This window comes from Ambystoma mexicanum, chromosome 13 (assembly GCF_040938575.1).
Source record: "Ambystoma mexicanum isolate Mex_15411 chromosome 13, UKY_AmexF1_1, whole genome shotgun sequence".
Lineage (NCBI taxonomy): Eukaryota > Metazoa > Chordata > Amphibia > Caudata > Ambystomatidae > Ambystoma > Ambystoma mexicanum.
The window spans coordinates 356,762,187-356,778,943 of NC_090938.1; the positions used below are offsets into that span (position 1 = coordinate 356,762,187).

A 16,757-nucleotide genomic window follows, 5' to 3' on the forward strand; every position below is an offset into this window, starting at 1 on the left:
AAGGCGTGCAACCCAGAACCGCTGTACTGTTCAATAGAGTAAGGGCTTCACCGTGATCATCTGCATCTGTCATCACAAGATTATCAAGGTCTTTTTCTTGAAGAAATTAGGTCCAGAAAGCCGACCTTCCCCACAGACTATTCAGACACCTTGCGCTTGTGGCTTTGTTATAGGCCCGAATCCATTGGTAAAAGGTTGCACAGGTACAATGTGCAATATCAGTTCCTATTCAACAATGTTCAAGAAAATTACCATTTGGAGGCCCTGATGAGGATCGAACTCACGACCCCTAGTTTACAAGACCAGTGCTCTGCCACTGAGCTACAGAGCCCCTCAGGTTACCACGCATAACAGCAACACAACGAGCACACAACATGATGTTTACTGGGTAGACATATTTGAAGGGTGTGTGAGAATGTATGTATATGATTGTGATTTGACCTGTTTTTTTCTGGCCGATTTTTTGAGGAGCAGCTAATTTGTGCGTATTCCGCGCAATTTTAGGGTGACTAATGAGGAGATGTGATGCGTGAAAGTTGAAAAAAACATGTACATGTCAGCAGAGAGACAATATGGATATTACCTTTGCTTTTTTAAATTTCTATCCGGATTCTGGCTCAAAGGGTAGTCAAGCACAGCAGATTGCATTCCTGCCAGTAACACGACAACCTTGTTTGTGTCCTTCTTAATCAACTAACATGCATATTTTCACTTTTGTCTGTATGTTCTTTGAAAGCCAATGGCAATGGTGCTTAGAGCAATGCAGATGTTTAAAAAAGATTTCAAAAGTTAAAATCGACGAAGGTGGGATTCGAAACCACGCGTGTACAGCAGATTAGCAGTCCATCGCCTTAACCACTCGGCCACCTCGTCTACAGGGATTATGTTAGGCATTCAAGTCTTTACAGGTAATAACACAAACATCTTCAAAATAGAACCACAATGCGTTCCTTGTTGAGGTACATCCAGCCGTTTGCAGGAAAACTGCCTCACTTGCTGTTGAGAAAAATTCATCAAAGTCCTGGGGTGTTTATAGGCATCGCCAAGATGACATTGGGAGGTGTTTCAATTGACACGTGTTGAATATGAGGAAGAGCATCATGCTGGCTCCAGTGGCACTGCCTGCAGCATGACAAAAATGTAGAAGGGACATTTGACTGCACCATTGGCTGAACATCAGTGGCAAAGTGTATATCAGGCTAAAAGGTAAGCTCCAGTGGCACAATATGGGCACTACAAGGCACCCATAATTTGGTGTCAGCTAAAAAGACAATGCCAGAGCTTGTGGGTGCTTTTGTACACTTGTGTGTGTGTTTGTGGGTGTAGTTTCATGTCGAAAACCAAAACACAGCAGCTCCAGTGGCGCAATTAGCGCGCGGTACTTATACAGCAGTACATGCAGTGAGCAATGCCGAGGTTGCGAGTTCAAGCCTCACCTGGAGCAACTTTGGAACTTTTTACTAATTCACCTCAAAACTGAATTATTGAACCAATAAATGTTCTGGACATTTTTTGGTTCACCTCAAGGTTTCCTTGATTGTCAGTTAATGTTGTATGACAGCTCCTCTGCCTTTTAGACATGGAATACTCATTGCAAGTTATTTATGGGGTGTTTGCGCTTTAAATACAGCTACGGAGGGTTTTTGAAAATAGAACAGAAAATAAAAAATGTCAACTGTTATTATACTCCATTTTCTGCTGAGCACCACTTACGGAAGACATTTGTAAAGGTAGAAAAAGGGTTACTGGAGTAGGATCCAGGAGACAATATCAACTTACAAAGAATAATGTTGTCTATTTACTGCATTATCGCCTTTGAAGCAAACCTCTGAGAATAAATACCCTTTCACTAATCAGGCAGTCACTTTGATAAAATCAAGCAGAACAAGGATGCTGATAGGAACTCGCCTCATTTGCATATGGGCTAGGGCTTCTGGGAGCCATGAGAATTAGGAGTTGAAGGTTTTGCAGATCGAGATTGCTAAAGGGCTGGGCATTTGCACAGACCTCTCCATGCCTGATTGGTGCCGAAGGTTAGTTGCAAGTGGTCCCCTGCTCACCCTACCTTACACAGGGCCATGCCCAGTTAGGCCCCTCAGGGCTAGGCCCGGCAGGGCTAAGCCAGCGTTTGTCAGGCGAAGTGCCTGGACCCCTGCTCATCATACCTCAGAATCTGGTCTAGCTATTGCAGACATGGGGAATGGTGCTTATATCCCATTGACAGCGCCCACAAGCTGCATACTAATAGCCAATGATGTGTGAATGCGGTCAGGGTAGCAGACATATAGAACAATTGGGTGGGTTCGCTTCCGAACTGGATGCACAGGAGCAGGAGAGAATGGCTGTTGGCGATGTATGCAACTTGCTCTGCGTGAACACATCTACCGACCCCTTCCCCTACACACACGGGCACATACACACACACACACACACATAGCCATTGGAGCTATGCAGAGCTAATCAGAAAGATTGGTAATCATTAGAACATGAAAGATATGTGTTCATTTTTTATTAAACTTGTGGACTCCCGCAGAAACGGAGGGACTCACATCTCTAATTGAGGCTTGCTTACCTCTATACAAATGTGTTTGCTGGCTGTCTTTCTTCAACTGGTATGTGCGGTTGTGTCTGTCTTTGTCTTTCAACACGCCTGGCACGTTTACATTATCAAAGAGATGATTGTATGGAGATGGGGAACACCCCTCCGTTGCATTGTGAACTTGAACAGTCTTTTCACCAAAGCAGCTACATGCGACATTGCAAGGTTTTTGTCAGTCTTTGCCTGAAAACATTAGGCCTTCCTCTCGAACTCTATTTCACTCCTTCTGTGGAAGACTTCAATTATGAGGATGCATCCCGTCATAAAAGGTTCTCTGTAGATGGTGCAACTCTGGCTTCTCTTCCCCGTGCTTTTTGAAAATAATCCGCCCGAGGCCCTGATGAGGTTTGAACTCATGACCCCTGGTTTACGAGACCAGTGCTCTGCCACTGAGCTACAAGGCCACCTGCTGCTTGCTCACAGCCAACAACAGAAAGTGCAAAGAAACCATGGGTTTTACCTAGGTAGATCTCCAGGTATATGAATTTCTGGTTGTGTAAAAATGGCTGTATATCTCTGCATGTGTTCAGTGCGTCATCATACATCTGATTTGCGAAAGCGTGTGTGCTTATGTTGGTGATACATTGTCGGTATGCGTTTGAGTATGTACTTTTACGGGTATGTATGTATTGAGTAGGATGCTGAACAGGTTCATGAGTTTAGATAGCAGGTCAGAATGATGGCAAAAGGAACATGTAAAAGGCAGACAACTAAAAGAAAAAAGAATTTGGGATGTAAGCTTGGGAATTTACTAACTGCGCTGATTTTGGCTCCTATAATAGTAAAGAATGGAAACCTACGAGGAAAGTCTTTGACTAATTTCATTCTCCGCCTGCACCAATGAACTTATTTTTACATCTCTATTTCCATATCTGTACTCATTCCTGTCTTTCACAGGGAGGTTGAAAGACTTTGGTCTATGTTTAAATGCAGACTATAAAGAAAAAATACGACGAAGGTGGGATTCGAACCCACGCGTGCAGAGCACAATGGATTAGCAGTCCATCGCCTTAACCACTCGGCCACCTCGTCTGTTTGGGAACGGTGCTCGAGTCCCATGCTTAAAGAAGAGATAAAACAATGGTGGTGCAAAGTCAGTGAAAAATAGATCATGTTTGTCATAGTAGAAACAAGATCGTTGACTCGTTCTTCCTTACCCGGCCATTGATAGATAAACACATCAAGTTGAAGTTCAGAAAAATATAACAAGAGCTCCTGGAGGGTTCACAACACTAATCCAGAGGAAGGTGCTTGAGCTTCCGTATGGCACACCATTAGTAGTAAAACCAGCATAACGCAAGCTCCAGTTTCCCAGTGTTTGGCATCATTCAACGTTTCCAGCCAAGATCAAAGTTCAGATGCTGCTGCTTCGTGTGATGTCATTGAATTTAAATAGTGAGTGATGGCAATAACCCTTTTCCAATTAAATTTTGCCACATCAACGTCCCTGAAAATAGAGAAAGGCGTGCAACCCAGAACCGCTGTACTGTTCAATAGAGTAAGGGCTTCACCGTGATCATCTGCATCTGTCATCACAAGATTATCAAGGTCTTTTTCTTGAAGAAATTAGGCCCAGAAAGCCGACCTTCCCCACAGACTATTCAGACACCTTGCGCTTGTGGCTTTGTTATAGGCCCGAATCCATTGGTAAAAGGTTGCACAGGTACAATGTGCAATATCAGTTCCTATTCAACAATGTTCAAGAAAATTACCATTTGGAGGCCCTGATGAGGATCGAACTCACGACCCCTGGTTTACAAGACCAGTGCTCTGCCACTGAGCTACAGAGCCCCTCAGGTTACCACGCATAACAGCAACACAACGAGCACACAACATGATGTTTACTGGGTAGACATATTTGAAGGGTGTGTGAGAATGTATGTATATGATTGTGATTTGACCTGTTTTTTTCTGGCCGATTTTTTGAGGAGCAGCTAATTTGTGCGTATTCCGCGCAATTTTAGGGTGACTAATGAGGAGATGTGATGCGTGAAAGTTGAAAAAAACATGTACATGGCAGCAGAGAGACAATATGGATATTACCTTTGCTTTTTTAAATTTCTATCCGGATTCTGGCTCAAAGGGTAGTCAAGCACAGCAGATTGCATTCCTGCCAGTAACACGACAACCTTGTTTGTGTCCTTCTTAATCAACTAACATGCATATTTTCACTTTTGTCTGTATGTTCTTTGAAAGCCAATGGCAATGGTGCTTAGAGCAATGCAGATGTTTAAAAAAGATTTCAAAAGTTAAAATCGACGAAGGTGGGATTCGAAACCACGCGTGTACAGCAGATTAGCAGTCCATCGCCTTAACCACTCGGCCACCTCGTCTACAGGGATTATGTTAGGCATTCAAGTCTTTACAGGTAATAACACAAACATCTTCAAAATAGAACCACAATGCGTTCCTTGTTGAGGTACATCCAGCCGTTTGCAGGAAAACTGCCTCACTTGCTGTTGAGAAAAATTCATCAAAGTCCTGGGGTGTTTATAGGCATCGCCAAGATGACATTGGGAGGTGTTTCAATTGACACGTTTTGAATATGAGGAAGAGCATCATGCTGGCTCCAGTGGCACTGCCTGCAGCATGACAAAAATGTAGAAGGGACATTTGACTGCACCATTGGCTGAACATCAGTGGCAAAGTGTATATCAGGCTAAAAGGTAAGCTCCAGTGGCACAATATGGGCACTACAAGGCACCCATAATTTGGTGTCAGCTAAAAAGACAATGCCAGAGCTTGTGGGTGCTTTTGTACACTTGTGTGTGTGTTTGTGGGTGTAGTTTCATGTCGAAAACCAAAACACAGCAGCTCCAGTGGCGCAATTAGCGCGCGGTACTTATACAGCAGTACATGCAGTGAGCAATGCCGAGGTTGTGAGTTCAAGCCTCACCTGGAGCAACTTTGGAACTTTTTACTAATTCACCTCAAAACTGAATTATTGAACCAATAAATGTTCTGGACATTTTTTGGTTCACCTCAAGGTTTCCTTGATTGTCAGTTAATGTTGTATGACAGCTCCTCTGCCTTTTAGACATGGAATACTCATTGCAAGTTATTTATGGGGTGTTTGCGCTTTAAATACAGCTACGGAGGGTTTTTGAAAATAGAACAGAAAATAAAAAATGTCAACTGTTATTATACTCCATTTTCTGTTGAGCACCACTTACGGAAGACATTTGTAAAGGTAGAAAAAGGGTTACTGGAGTAGGATCCAGGAGACAATATCAACTTACAAAGAATAATGTTGTCTATTTACTGCATTATCGCCTTTGAAGCAAACCTCTGAGAATAAATACCCTTTCACTAATCAGGCAGTCACTTTGATAAAATCAAGCAGAACAAGGATGCTGATAGGAACTCGCCTCATTTGCATATGGGCTAGGGCTTCTGGGAGCCATGAGAATTAGGAGTTGAAGGTTTTGCAGATCGAGATTGCTAAAGGGCTGGGCATTTGCACAGACCTCTCCATGCCTGATTGGTGCCGAAGGTTAGTTGCAAGTGGTCCCCTGCTCACCCTACCTTACACAGGGCCATGCCCAGTTAGGCCCCTCAGGGCTAGGCCCGGCAGGGCTAAGCCCGGCGTTTGTCAGGCGAAGTGCCTGGACCCCTGCTCATCATACCTCAGAATCTGGTCTAGCTATTGCAGACATGGGGAATGGTGCTTATATCCCATTGACAGCGCCCACAAGCTGCATACTAATAGCCAATGATGTGTGAATGCGGTCAGGGTAGCAGACATATAGAACAATTGGGTGGGTTCGCTTCCGAACTGGATGCACAGGAGCAGGAAAGAATGGCTGTTGGCGATGTATGCAACTTGCTCTGCGTGAACACATCTACCGACCCCTTCCCCTAACACACGGGCACATACACACACACACACACACATAGCCATTGGAGCTATGCAGAGCTAATCAGAAAGATTGGTAATCATTAGAACATGAAAGATATGTGTTCATTTTTTATTAAACTTGTGGACTCCCGCAGAAACGGAGGGACTCACATCTCTAATTGAGGCTTGCTTACCTCTATACAAATGTGTTTGCTGGCTGTCTTTCTTCAACTGGTATGTGCGGTTGTGTCTGTCTTTGTCTTTCAACACGCCTGGCACGTTTACATTATCAAAGAGATGATTGTATGGAGATGGGGAACACCCCTCCGTTGCATTGTGAACTTGAACAGTCTTTTCACCAAAGCAGCTACATGCGACATTGCAAGGTTTTTGTCAGTCTTTGCCTGAAAACATTAGGCCTTCCTCTCGAACTCTATTTCACTCCTTCTGTGGAAGACTTCAATTATGAGGATGCATCCCGTCATAAAAGGTTCTCTGTAGATGGTGCAACTCTGGCTTCTCTTCCCCGTGCTTTTTGAAAATAATCCGCCCGAGGCCCTGATGAGGTTTGAACTCATGACCCCTGGTTTACGAGACCAGTGCTCTGCCACTGAGCTACAAGGCCACCTGCTGCTTGCTCACAGCCAACAACAGAAAGTGCAAAGAAACCATGGGTTTTACCTAGGTAGATCTCCAGGTATATGAATTTCTGGTTGTGTAAAAATGGCTGTATATCTCTGCATGTGTTCAGTACGTCATCATACATCTGATTTGCGAAAGCGTGTGTGCTTATGTTGGTGATACATTGTCGGTATGCGTTTGAGTATGTACTTTTACGGGTATGTATGTATTGAGTAGGATGCTGAACAGGTTCATGAGTTTAGATAGCAGGTCAGAATGATGGCAAAAGGAACATGTAAAAGGCAGACAACTAAAAGAAAAAAGAATTTGGGATGTAAGCTTGGGAATTTACTAACTGCGCTGATTTTGGCTCCTATAATAGTAAAGAATGGAAACCTACGAGGAAAGTCTTTGACTAATTTCATTCTCCGCCTGCACCAATGAACTTATTTTTACATCTCTATTTCCATATCTGTACTCATTCCTGTCTTTCACAGGGAGGTTGAAAGACTTTGGTCTATGTTTAAATGCAGACTATAAAGAAAAAATACGACGAAGGTGGGATTCGAACCCACGCGTGCAGAGCGCAGTCCATCGCCTTAACCACTCGGCCACCTCGTCTGTTTGGGAACGGTGCTCGAGTCCCATGCTTAAAGAAGAGATAAAACAATGGTGGTGCAAAGTCAGTGAAAAATAGATCATGTTTGTCATAGTAGAAACAAGATCGTTGACTCGTTCTTCCTTACCCGGCCATTGATAGATAAACACATCAAGTTGAAGTTCAGAAAAATATAACAAGAGCTCCTGGAGGGTTCACAACACTAATCCAGAGGAAGGTGCTTGAGCTTCCGTATGGCACACCATTAGTAGTAAAACCAGCATAACGCAAGCTCCAGTTTCCCAGTGTTTGGCATCATTCAACGTTTCCAGCCAAGATCAAAGTTCAGATGCTGCTGCTTCCTGTGATGTCATTGAATTTAAATAGTGAGTGATGGCAATAACCCTTTTCCAATTAAATTTTGCCACATCAACGTCCCTGAAAATAGAGAAAGGCGTGCAACCCAGAACCGCTGTACTGTTCAATAGAGTAAGGGCTTCACCGTGATCATCTGCATCTGTCATCACAAGATTATCAAGGTCTTTTTCTTGAAGAAATTAGGTCCAGAAAGCCGACCTTCCCCACAGACTATTCAGACACCTTGCGCTTGTGGCTTTGTTATAGGCCCGAATCCATTGGTAAAAGGTTGCACAGGTACAATGTGCAATATCAGTTCCTATTCAACAATGTTCAAGAAAATTACCATTTGGAGGCCCTGATGAGGATCGAACTCACGACCCCTGGTTTACAAGACCAGTGCTCTGCCACTGAGCTACAGAGCCCCTCAGGTTACCACGCATAACAGCAACACAACGAGCACACAACATGATGTTTACTGGGTAGACATATTTGAAGGGTGTGTGAGAATGTATGTATATGATTGTGATTTGACCTGTTTTTTTCTGGCCGATTTTTTGAGGAGCAGCTAATTTGTGCGTATTCCGCGCAATTTTAGGGTGACTAATGAGGAGATGTGATGCGTGAAAGTTGAAAAAAACATGTACATGGCAGCAGAGAGACAATATGGATATTACCTTTGCTTTTTTAAATTTCTATCCGGATTCTGGCTCAAAGGGTAGTCAAGCACAGCAGATTGCATTCCTGCCAGTAACACGACAACCTTGTTTGTGTCCTTCTTAATCAACTAACATGCATATTTTCACTTTTGTCTGTATGTTCTTTGAAAGCCAATGGCAATGGTGCTTAGAGCAATGCAGATGTTTAAAAAAGATTTCAAAAGTTAAAATCGACCAAGGTGGGATTCGAAACCACGCGTGTACAGCAGATTAGCAGTCCATCGCCTTAACCACTCGGCCACCTCGTCTACAGGGATTATGTTAGGCATTCAAGTCTTTACAGGTAATAACACAAACATCTTCAAAATAGAACCACAATGCGTTCCTTGTTGAGGTACATCCAGCCGTTTGCAGGAAAACTGCCTCACTTGCTGTTGAGAAAAATTCATCAAAGTCCTGGGGTGTTTATAGGCATCGCCAAGATGACATTGGGAGGTGTTTCAATTGACACGTTTTGAATATGAGGAAGAGCATCATGCTGGCTCCAGTGGCACTGCCTGCAGCATGACAAAAATGTAGAAGGGACATTTGACTGCACCATTGGCTGAACATCAGTGGCAAAGTGTATATCAGGCTAAAAGGTAAGCTCCAGTGGCACAATATGGGCACTACAAGGCACCCATAATTTGGTGTCAGCTAAAAAGACAATGCCAGAGCTTGTGGGTGCTTTTGTACACTTGTGTGTGTGTTTGTGGGTGTAGTTTCATGTCGAAAACCAAAACACAGCAGCTCCAGTGGCGCAATTAGCGCGCGGTACTTATACAGCAGTACATGCAGTGAGCAATGCCGAGGTTGTGAGTTCAAGCCTCACCTGGAGCAACTTTGGAACTTTTTACTAATTCACCTCAAAACTGAATTATTGAACCAATAAATGTTCTGGACATTTTTTGGTTCACCTCAAGGTTTCCTTGATTGTCAGTTAATGTTGTATGACAGCTCCTCTGCCTTTTAGACATGGAATACTCATTGCAAGTTATTTATGGGGTGTTTGCGCTTTAAATACAGCTACGGAGGGTTTTTGAAAATAGAACAGAAAATAAAAAATGTCAACTGTTATTATACTCCATTTTCTGCTGAGCACCACTTACGGAAGACATTTGTAAAGGTAGAAAAAGGGTTACTGGAGTAGGATCCAGGAGACAATATCAACTTACAAAGAATAATGTTGTCTATTTACTGCATTATCGCCTTTGAAGCAAACCTCTGAGAATAAATACCCTTTCACTAATCAGGCAGTCACTTTGATAAAATCAAGCAGAACAAGGATGCTGATAGGAACTCGCCTCATTTGCATATGGGCTAGGGCTTCTGGGAGCCATGAGAATTAGGAGTTGAAGGTTTTGCAGATCGAGATTGCTAAAGGGCTGGGCATTTGCACAGACCTCTCCATGCCTGATTGGTGCCGAAGGTTAGTTGCAAGTGGTCCCCTGCTCACCCTACCTTACACAGGGCCATGCCCAGTTAGGCCCCTCAGGGCTAGGCCCGGCAGGGCTAAGCCCGGCGTTCGTCAGGCGAAGTGCCTGGACCCCTGCTCATCATACCTCAGAATCTGGTCTAGCTATTGCAGACATGGGGAATGGTGCTTATATCCCATTGACAGCGCCCACAAGCTGCATACTAATAGCCAATGATGTGTGAATGCGGTCAGGGTAGCAGACATATAGAACAATTGGGTGGGTTCGCTTCCGAACTGGATGCACAGGAGCAGGAGAGAATGGCTGTTGGCGATGTATGCAACTTGCTCTGCGTGAACACATCTACCGACCCCTTCCCCTACACACACGGGCACATACACACACACACACACACATAGCCATTGGAGCTATGCAGAGCTAATCAGAAAGATTGGTAATCATTAGAACATGAAAGATATGTGTTCATTTTTTATTAAACTTGTGGACTCCCGCAGAAACGGAGGGACTCACATCTCTAATTGAGGCTTGCTTACCTCTATACAAATGTGTTTGCTGGCTGTCTTTCTTCAACTGGTATGTGCGGTTGTGTCTGTCTTTGTCTTTCAACACGCCTGGCACGTTTACATTATCAAAGAGATGATTGTATGGAGATGGGGAACACCCCTCCGTTGCATTGTGAACTTGAACAGTCTTTTCACCAAAGCAGCTACATGCGACATTGCAAGGTTTTTGTCAGTCTTTGCCTGAAAACATTAGGCCTTCCTCTCGAACTCTATTTCACTCCTTCTGTGGAAGACTTCAATTATGAGGATGCATCCCGTCATAAAAGGTTCTCTGTAGATGGTGCAACTCTGGCTTCTCTTCCCCGTGCTTTTTGAAAATAATCCGCCCGAGGCCCTGATGAGGTTTGAACTCATGACCCCTGGTTTACGAGACCAGTGCTCTGCCACTGAGCTACAAGGCCACCTGCTGCTTGCTCACAGCCAACAACAGAAAGTGCAAAGAAACCATGGGTTTTACCTAGGTAGATCTCCAGGTATATGAATTTCTGGTTGTGTAAAAATGGCTGTATATCTCTGCATGTGTTCAGTACGTCATCATACATCTGATTTGCGAAAGCGTGTGTGCTTATGTTGGTGATACATTGTCGGTATCCGTTTGAGTATGTACTTTTACGGGTATGTATGTATTGAGTAGGATGCTGAACAGGTTCATGAGTTTAGATAGCAGGTCAGAATGATGGCAAAAGGAACATGTAAAAGGCAGACAACTAAAAGAAAAAAGAATTTGGGATGTAAGCTTGGGAATTTACTAACTGCGCTGATTTTGGCTCCTATAATAGTAAAGAATGGAAACCTACGAGGAAAGTCTTTGACTAATTTCATTCTCCGCCTGCACCAATGAACTTATTTTTACATCTCTATTTCCATATCTGTACTCATTCCTGTCTTTCACAGGGAGGTTGAAAGACTTTGGTCTATGTTTAAATGCAGACTATAAAGAAAAAATACGACGAAGGTGGGATTCGAACCCACGCGTGCAGAGCACAATGGATTAGCAGTCCATCGCCTTAACCACTCGGCCACCTCGTCTGTTTGGGAACGGTGCTCGAGTCCCATGCTTAAAGAAGAGATAAAACAATGGTGGTGCAAAGTCAGTGAAAAATAGATCATGTTTGTCATAGTAGAAACAAGATCGTTGACTCGTTCTTCCTTACCCGGCCATTGATAGATAAACACATCAAGTTGAAGTTCAGAAAAATATAACAAGAGCTCCTGGAGGGTTCACAACACTAATCCAGAGGAAGGTGCTTGAGCTTCCGTATGGCACACCATTAGTAGTAAAACCAGCATAACGCAAGCTCCAGTTTCCCAGTGTTTGGCATCATTCAACGTTTCCAGCCAAGATCAAAGTTCAGATGCTGCTGCTTCCTGTGATGTCATTGAATTTAAATAGTGAGTGATGGCAATAACCCTTTTCCAATTAAATTTTGCCACATCAACGTCCCTGAAAATAGAGAAAGGCGTGCAACCCAGAACCGCTGTACTGTTCAATAGAGTAAGGGCTTCACCGTGATCATCTGCATCTGTCATCACAAGATTATCAAGGTCTTTTTCTTGAAGAAATTAGGTCCAGAAAGCCGACCTTCCCCACAGACTATTCAGACACCTTGCGCTTGTGGCTTTGTTATAGGCCTGAATCCATTGGTAAAAGGTTGCACAGGTACAATGTGCAATATCAGTTCCTATTCAACAATGTTCAAGAAAATTACCATTTGGAGGCCCTGATGAGGATCGAACTCAAGACCCCTGGTTTACAAGACCAGTGCTCTGCCACTGAGCTACAGAGCCCCTCAGGTTACCACGCATAACAGCAACACAACGAGCACACAACATGATGTTTACTGGGTAGACATATTTGAAGGGTGTGTGAGAATGTATGTATATGATTGTGATTTGACCTGTTTTTTTCTGGCCGATTTTTTGAGGAGCAGCTAATTTGTGCGTATTCCGCGCAATTTTAGGGTGACTAATGAGGAGATGTGATGCGTGAAAGTTGAAAAAAACATGTACATGGCAGCAGAGAGACAATATGGATATTACCTTTGCTTTTTTAAATTTCTATCCGGATTCTGGCTCAAAGGGTAGTCAAGCACAGCAGATTGGATTCCTGCCAGTAACACGACAACCTTGTTTGTGTCCTTCTTAATCAACTAACATGCATATTTTCACTTTTGTCTGTATGTTCTTTGAAAGCCAATGGCAATGGTGCTTAGAGCAATGCAGATGTTTAAAAAAGATTTCAAAAGTTAAAATCGACGAAGGTGGGATTCGAAACCACGCGTGTACAGCAGATTAGCAGTCCATCGCCTTAACCACTCGGCCACCTCGTCTACAGGGATTATGTTAGGCATTCAAGTCTTTACAGGTAATAACACAAACATCTTCAAAATAGAACCACAATGCGTTCCTTGTTGAGGTACATCCAGCCGTTTGCAGGAAAACTGCCTCACTTGCTGTTGAGAAAAATTCATCAAAGTCCTGGGGTGTTTATAGGCATCGCCAAGATGACATTGGGAGGTGTTTCAATTGACACGTGTTGAATATGAGGAAGAGCATCATGCTGGCTCCAGTGGCACTGCCTGCAGCATGACAAAAATGTAGAAGGGACATTTGACTGCACCATTGGCTGAACATCAGTGGCAAAGTGTATATCAGGCTAAAAGGTAAGCTCCAGTGGCACAATATGGGCACTACAAGGCACCCACAATTTGGTGTCAGCTAAAAAGACAATGCCAGAGCTTGTGGGTGCTTTTGTACACTTGTGTGTGTGTTTGTGGGTGTAGTTTCATGTCGAAAACCAAAACACAGCAGCTCCAGTGGCGCAATCGGTTAGCGCGCGGTACTTATACAGCAGTACATGCAGTGAGCAATGCCGAGGTTGTGAGTTCAAGCCTCACCTGGAGCAACTTTGGAACTTTTTACTAATTCACCTCAAAACTGAATTATTGAACCAATAAATGTTCTGGACATTTTTTGGTTCACCTCAAGGTTTCCTTGATTGTCAGTTAATGTTGTATGACAGCTCCTCTGCCTTTTAGACATGGAATACTCATTGCAAGTTATTTATGGGGTGTTTGCGCTTTAAATACAGCTACGGAGGGTTTTTGAAAATAGAACAGAAAATAAAAAATGTCAACTGTTATTATACTCCATTTTCTGCTGAGCACCACTTACGGAAGACATTTGTAAAGGTAGAAAAAGGGTTACTGGAGTAGGATCCAGGAGACAATATCAACTTACAAAGAATAATGTTGTCTATTTACTGCATTATCGCCTTTGAAGCAAACCTCTGAGAATAAATACCCTTTCACTAATCAGGCAGTCACTTTGATAAAATCAAGCAGAACAAGGATGCTGATAGGAACTCGCCTCATTTGCATATGGGCTAGGGCTTCTGGGAGCCATGAGAATTAGGAGTTGAAGGTTTTGCAGATCGAGATTGCTAAAGGGCTGGGCATTTGCACAGACCTCTCCATGCCTGATTGGTGCCGAAGGTTAGTTGCAAGTGGTCCCCTGCTCACCCTACCTTACACAGGGCCATGCCCAGTTAGGCCCCTCAGGGCTAGGCCCGGCAGGGCTAAGCCCGGCGTTTGTCAGGCGAAGTGCCTGGACCCCTGCTCATCATACCTCAGAATCTGGTCTAGCTATTGCAGACATGGGGAATGGTGCTTATATCCCATTGACAGCGCCCACAAGCTGCATACTAATAGCCAATGATGTGTGAATGCGGTCAGGGTAGCAGACATATAGAACAATTGGGTGGGTTCGCTTCCGAACTGGATGCACAGGAGCAGGAGAGAATGGCTGTTGGCGATGTATGCAACTTGCTCTGCGTGAACACATCTACCGACCCCTTCCCCTACACACACGGGCACATACACACACACACACACACATAGCCATTGGAGCTATGCAGAGCTAATCAGAAAGATTGGTAATCATTAGAACATGAAAGATATGTGTTCATTTTTTATTAAACTTGTGGACTCCCGCAGAAACGGAGGGACTCACATCTCTAATTGAGGCTTGCTTACCTCTATACAAATGTGTTTGCTGGCTGTCTTTCTTCAACTGGTATGTGCGGTTGTGTCTGTCTTTGTCTTTCAACACGCCTGGCACGTTTACATTATCAAAGAGATGATTGTATGGAGATGGGGAACACCCCTCCGTTGCATTGTGAACTTGAACAGTCTTTTCACCAAAGCAGCTACATGCGACATTGCAAGGTTTTTGTCAGTCTTTGCCTGAAAACATTAGGCCTTCCTCTCGAACTCAATTTCACTCCTTCTGTGGAAGACTTCAATTATGAGGATGCATCCCGTCATAAAAGGTTCTCTGTAGATGGTGCAACTCTGGCTTCTCTTCCCCGTGCTTTTTGAAAATAATCCGCCCGAGGCCCTGATGAGGTTTGAACTCATGACCCCTGGTTTACGAGACCAGTGCTCTGCCACTGAGCTACAAGGCCACCTGCTGCTTGCTCACAGCCAACAACAGAAAGTGCAAAGAAACCATGGGTTTTACCTAGGTAGATCTCCAGGTATATGAATTTCTGGTTGTGTAAAAATGGCTGTATATCTCTGCATGTGTTCAGTACGTCATCATACATCTGATTTGCGAAAGCGTGTGTGCTTATGTTGGTGATACATTGTCGGTATCTGTTTGAGTATGTACTTTTACGGGTATGTATGTATTGAGTAGGATGCTGAACAGGTTCATGAGTTTAGATAGCAGGTCAGAATGATGGCAAAAGGAACATGTAAAAGGCAGACAACTAAAAGAAAAAAGAATTTGGGATGTAAGCTTGGGAATTTACTAACTGCGCTGATTTTGGCTCCTATAATAGTAAAGAATGGAAACCTACGAGGAAAGTCTTTGACTAATTTCATTCTCCGCCTGCACCAATGAACTTATTTTTACATCTCTATTTCCATATCTGTACTCATTCCTGTCTTTCACAGGGAGGTTGAAAGACTTTGGTCTATGTTTAAATGCAGACTATAAAGAAAAAATACGACGAAGGTGGGATTCGAACCCACGCGTGCAGAGCACAATGGATTAGCAGTCCATCGCCTTAACCACTCGGCCACCTCGTCTGCTTGGGAACGGTGCTCGAGTCCCATGCTTAAAGAAGAGATAAAACAATGGTGGTGCAAAGTCAGTGAAAAATAGATCATGTTTGTCATAGTAGAAACAAGATCGTTGACTCGTTCTTCCTTACCCGGCCATTGATAGATAAACACATCAAGTTGAAGTTCAGAAAAATATAACAAGAGCTCCTGGAGGGTTCACAACACTAATCCAGAGGAAGGTGCTTGAGCTTCCGTATGGCACACCATTAGTAGTAAAACCAGCATAACGCAAGCTCCAGTTTCCCAGTGTTTGGCATCATTCAACGTTTCCAGCCAAGATCAAAGTTCAGATGCTGCTGCTTCCTGTGATGTCATTGAATTTAAATAGTGAGTGATGGCAATAACCCTTTTCCAATTAAATTTTGCCACATCAACGTCCCTGAAAATAGAGAAAGGCGTGCAACCCAGAACCGCTGTACTGTTCAATAGAGTAAGGGCTTCACCGTGATCATCTGCATCTGTCATCACAAGATTATCAAGGTCTTTTTCTTGAAGAAATTAGGTCCAGAAAGCCGACCTTCCCCACAGACTATTCAGACACCTTGCGCTTGTGGCTTTGTTATAGGCCCGAATCCATTGGTAAAAGGTTGCACAGGTACAATGTGCAATATCAGTTCCTATTCAACAATGTTCAAGAAAATTACCATTTGGAGGCCCTGATGAGGATCGAACTCACGACCCCTGGTTTACAAGACCAGTGCTATGCCACTGAGCTACAGAGCCCCTCAGGTTACCACGCATAACAGCAACACAACGAGCACACAACATGATGTTTACTGGGTAGACATATTTGAAGGGTGTGTGAGAATGTATGTATATGATTGTGATTTGACCTGTTTTTTTCTGGCCGATTTTTTGAGGAGCAGCTAATTTGTGCGTATTCCGCGCAATTTTAGGGTGACTAATGAGGAGATGTGA

The 16,757-nt window shown here is 43.6% G+C and overlaps 16 non-coding genes across 16 annotated transcripts; 1 reads left to right on the top strand and 15 right to left on the bottom strand.

Moving 5' to 3' along the window:
* Positions 1-259: 259 nt before the first annotated feature.
* Positions 260-331, bottom strand: TRNAT-UGU (transfer RNA threonine (anticodon UGU)). Its single transcript has one exon. It is a non-coding gene; the product is annotated as a tRNA-Thr (tRNA).
* Positions 332-796: 465 nt separating this feature from the next.
* TRNAS-GCU (transfer RNA serine (anticodon GCU)) lies at positions 797-873 on the bottom strand. The gene has a single exon. It is a non-coding gene; the product is annotated as a tRNA-Ser (tRNA).
* Positions 874-2,931: 2,058 nt separating this feature from the next.
* TRNAT-CGU (transfer RNA threonine (anticodon CGU)) lies at positions 2,932-3,003 on the bottom strand. Its single transcript has one exon. It is a non-coding gene; the product is annotated as a tRNA-Thr (tRNA).
* A 546-nt stretch (positions 3,004-3,549) lies between these two features.
* Positions 3,550-3,631, bottom strand: TRNAS-GCU (transfer RNA serine (anticodon GCU)). The gene has a single exon. It is a non-coding gene; the product is annotated as a tRNA-Ser (tRNA).
* A 687-nt stretch (positions 3,632-4,318) lies between these two features.
* On the bottom strand, positions 4,319-4,390 carry TRNAT-UGU (transfer RNA threonine (anticodon UGU)). Its single transcript has one exon. It is a non-coding gene; the product is annotated as a tRNA-Thr (tRNA).
* A 465-nt stretch (positions 4,391-4,855) lies between these two features.
* TRNAS-GCU (transfer RNA serine (anticodon GCU)) lies at positions 4,856-4,932 on the bottom strand. The gene has a single exon. It is a non-coding gene; the product is annotated as a tRNA-Ser (tRNA).
* Positions 4,933-6,990: 2,058 nt separating this feature from the next.
* Positions 6,991-7,062, bottom strand: TRNAT-CGU (transfer RNA threonine (anticodon CGU)). Its single transcript has one exon. It is a non-coding gene; the product is annotated as a tRNA-Thr (tRNA).
* A 1,304-nt stretch (positions 7,063-8,366) lies between these two features.
* Positions 8,367-8,438, bottom strand: TRNAT-UGU (transfer RNA threonine (anticodon UGU)). The gene has a single exon. It is a non-coding gene; the product is annotated as a tRNA-Thr (tRNA).
* A 2,601-nt stretch (positions 8,439-11,039) lies between these two features.
* On the bottom strand, positions 11,040-11,111 carry TRNAT-CGU (transfer RNA threonine (anticodon CGU)). Its single transcript has one exon. It is a non-coding gene; the product is annotated as a tRNA-Thr (tRNA).
* A 546-nt stretch (positions 11,112-11,657) lies between these two features.
* On the bottom strand, positions 11,658-11,739 carry TRNAS-GCU (transfer RNA serine (anticodon GCU)). Its single transcript has one exon. It is a non-coding gene; the product is annotated as a tRNA-Ser (tRNA).
* Positions 11,740-12,426: 687 nt separating this feature from the next.
* On the bottom strand, positions 12,427-12,498 carry TRNAT-UGU (transfer RNA threonine (anticodon UGU)). The gene has a single exon. It is a non-coding gene; the product is annotated as a tRNA-Thr (tRNA).
* A 465-nt stretch (positions 12,499-12,963) lies between these two features.
* On the bottom strand, positions 12,964-13,040 carry TRNAS-GCU (transfer RNA serine (anticodon GCU)). Its single transcript has one exon. It is a non-coding gene; the product is annotated as a tRNA-Ser (tRNA).
* Positions 13,041-13,520: 480 nt separating this feature from the next.
* On the top strand, positions 13,521-13,615 carry TRNAI-UAU (transfer RNA isoleucine (anticodon UAU)). Its single transcript has 2 exons — positions 13,521-13,558; positions 13,580-13,615. It is a non-coding gene; the product is annotated as a tRNA-Ile (tRNA).
* Positions 13,616-15,103: 1,488 nt separating this feature from the next.
* Positions 15,104-15,175, bottom strand: TRNAT-CGU (transfer RNA threonine (anticodon CGU)). Its single transcript has one exon. It is a non-coding gene; the product is annotated as a tRNA-Thr (tRNA).
* Positions 15,176-15,721: 546 nt separating this feature from the next.
* TRNAS-GCU (transfer RNA serine (anticodon GCU)) lies at positions 15,722-15,803 on the bottom strand. Its single transcript has one exon. It is a non-coding gene; the product is annotated as a tRNA-Ser (tRNA).
* Positions 15,804-16,490: 687 nt separating this feature from the next.
* TRNAT-UGU (transfer RNA threonine (anticodon UGU)) lies at positions 16,491-16,562 on the bottom strand. The gene has a single exon. It is a non-coding gene; the product is annotated as a tRNA-Thr (tRNA).
* Positions 16,563-16,757: the final 195 nt, after the last annotated feature.